This window comes from Cynara cardunculus, assembly GCF_001531365.2.
Source record: "Cynara cardunculus var. scolymus isolate 2C chromosome LG 12, CcrdV1, whole genome shotgun sequence".
Classification (NCBI taxonomy): Eukaryota; Viridiplantae; Streptophyta; class Magnoliopsida; order Asterales; family Asteraceae; genus Cynara; species Cynara cardunculus.
The window spans coordinates 9,067,938-9,071,790 of NC_037539.1; positions in this window are offsets into that span (position 1 = coordinate 9,067,938).

The following is a 3,853-nucleotide window of genomic DNA, read 5'->3' on the forward strand; positions in this document are numbered from 1 at the left end:
CCATGATTTAAGCAGGATTATTTTTTTTATTTATTATTTTTTACAACAATAGTGTGATTTAGTTTTTTATTTAAAATATTCATTTTGTTAAAATAGTTTATTTAAGAATTTTTTATAATTTTCATCAAAAATCATATGTGATATCCACAATTAATCGACGTTTTTTTCCTAAAAAAATCGTTAATTTTCGTCAGTGTATCATAAACGACATTGATGATGGTAAAAAAAGAAAAGAAATATAAGTTATCCACAATATTACATAAATTATGAATTACATTTTGAAATATATGTGATCTTATACATTTTGGGTTGGGTTCACGTGAGACCAGTCTGTTTTCGTGAGATCCGTGAGACAATTTTTTTATACTTGAAACTTTACAGCAAAAGGCTAAAGGTAAAAAAAATTCGAACCTTCACAGCAAAAAAATACTGTGAAGGTTACCTTCGCATCAAAAACACTGTGAAGGTTACCTTCGCATCAAAAACACTGTGAAGGTTACCTTCACAGTGTTTTACTGTGAAGTTTCAAGTTTAAAGACGTGGTCTCACGGGTCTCACGAAAACATGTTGGTCTGATGTGATCCCAAGTCTATATATTTTAAATGTGTTTTGCTACACATCACATTTGATTCTGTTTTTTCATTATTTTTCTTTTTTATCTTTCAATGTGAATCATTGTTTTTCAAATTTTAAAATCGCATGTGATTAGAAAATCACATATAATTAGGAAAACAATTTGAAAAAATTAAAAAATTATGAATCACATATTATTTTGACAAAAACTGTAATTTTTAAAATATATATGATTAAGAAAAGAAAAAAAAATTATTAATCGTGAATCATGTATAACTTTTGACGACAATTGTAATTTTTGGAATATTGTTTTAAATAAAAAAAATGAATTCTTTAAATAAAAAACTAAATACGCCCTTTTTAAATGTATTAAATAAAAAAATATATTTTAAATAAAAAATTAAATCATATTAAAATTATAAATATGGTAAAAATAGAATCTTAAATACCTAAATTACTTTTATACCCTTATTTATTTATTTTTAGAATTAATTATTTAATAAAATTGACCCAAGATTATTCTCGTAATCTTTTAAATAGACATCATTCTTGTTTGATCATCCCTTTATATTGTGAGATTAAAGTGCAAAAAATCTTAGACTGTCGATCCTATGAGCTATTGTCATTTATACAAGTCTAAGTGTTTTATTTCGTGCTATCTTATTATAAAATGTAGTATAATTAGAACTTGTAGTATAAACCTTCATTTTCACTTTTCGTCACGTACATACACTTTTACATATTTTTATTCATGTTCACATATATAAATTTGTTTAAGTTTTAATTATACCGATCAAAATAAGCAGTAAACGAACTCGAGTATCACAATATTGAGCTATATATATATATATATATATATATATATATATAGTAGACTATGTATTTTATTTATCAACTTACAAAAACCACTTGATATATTAGAGTAAATAATTCTAGCAATAGAATTTATAGTTATTTGTATAAACTAAACAAATAGAAATTGAATGGATTAATACGTGAATATGAATCTTATATTATATAATTGGAAACAAAATCTTACAAATTATTTAAATAGAAATCTTGATGATATGATATGATGTTGATGTTGTAATGGATTATGTTAATTTCCGTATCACAAAATATGATAAAGAATGATTGGAGTAGTAATTAGGTATCGTCTGTCGCTAATTAAAGCATAAAAGTGCCCGCTCTTAATTAACTTCTATAATCAAATCAAAGAGTTAAAGTGACCATTAATGTTCATTGCTTGCCCATGAGATCAACCTTTAATGTTTTTGATTGCTTTGGGTGGGAGCACTTAATTAGACACACATATATATATATATATATATATATATATAGGGTATATTTCTTTTACAACCTTGTGGATTTGTACAACCATTGCAACCCAATTAATTGAGATATTTATAGAAATGATGGGAGTTCATTTATTATGATTTGAATATTTATGGAATATGAATAGAGTTCATTAATTATGATTAATATTTTATATTAGAAAACAATCAAAACTTCTATGAAATAACATATTCATCAAATGAAATGGACGGTTGAGATTGAGTTGTATTGGTTGCACAAATGTCAAGGGTTGTATAATAACCAACCTCTCTATATATATATGTAAGTGAAACCAAATTATTTTCATGAGACCCATGATACCACCTTTTTACACTTGAAGTTTCACAGTAAAACATTGTAAACGTAACTTTCACAATATTTTTACTAGTGAAGATTCATATTTTTTTACTTTCACAATATTTTGCTATGAAGTTTCAAGTGTAAAAACGTGGTCTCACGAAACCCAACCCTATATATGTGTGTGTGTGTGTGTAGAGTCGAGTTTATACGAGAATGATACCTAAATAAAAATATAAGAAATGGTAAAATCACATGTGATTTTACCATAAGATCTCGTATAAAACCACATGTAATTCACGTTACTTTGGCTGCAACCTGAGGTCACGAACCAAACTTCCTATACATCTTTTGTTGACCATTAATGTAAAATCACACGTGATTTAATTAGCCATTCCTTATTAATTTATGTATCCTTGTCTTACAAACCTACTTCTATATGTATGCAAATTACTAACTAAGTGTGATTGGAATATCAATCAAATTAATTAAGCTTAGGTTTTTGAAGTTTAAAGAAGTGGGGTCTCCAAGGAGGACATAGTCTTCCCTTCACAGAGAAGTAAACGCTACAAACATAGAAAATTGTTGCAAGTGTTGGACTTGGGGCATGCATGCACCAACTACTATGTCATCAAACAGCCTCTCATTCTTATTAATTATTATTATTTCTTTCTTAATAATAATTAATTAAAATTAAAAAAAAATAACAAATCCCATAATTAAAAAAGCATACTTATCTTCTCTAATATCTTGTTAGTTGTTAATATCTTATTATTATTTATTTATTAACGGTCAATCTTTATGGAATATTATTTAAAAATTGTTTAATTAATATTGTTAATAGGCTCCCAACAATCTATATATATCTATAAAGCAGAATCATGATATCTTGACGTGACATCTTCTTGACGTAGAGATCCTATTTTCCGTATTTTGACTTTTTTTTTCCTTAATAATTTTGCAAATTAATGTTCACATCTAACTCAAAAAACCCTTCCCCTTCTCTTGGTACGTTTCAACTCCAATCTTTAAATTCCTCAATCCCTGGTTTTTCTCTGAATCCCTCAATCTCTGGTTTTTTTCATTTATGTGTTCTCCATCTCCATGTACGAGTTATAAACTACTGGTACATTCTCCCCTCTTCTTTTCCATCTCTCATCTATGATAGAAGAGTATAGACGAGTTTATCATATATGTAAGAAGGCATTGGAACATAGATTAAGGAAAATTCTCCATTGAGGCTTTGGAATTTTGTGAGAATTTTGATTATTTTTTGCTTTTGTTGTGGATTCACTTATGTTTTTTTATAGTTTCTTAATTTGTAATTTTGTAAGAAAAAATACCAACAATAAGGTGATATTTTTAGGCATCGCAATCCTAATTTTCTTTTTCTCGAACTTTGCTTTTTTTATTTTATAATTGATGTAATTATTAATCAAAACACCCAATATCTTTTTTTGATTCGTTTATCTCATATGACTCTATTTGTTATTTACATAACAATAATTGAACACACATACATATGTATGTATTCAATATATATAATCAAAATATTTGTAAACTCATTTATATAAATGAAATTGTGATCAATATATGTGTATTTTTATTTACATGAGACTTGAACATAATAATATTTATATTTATGTTT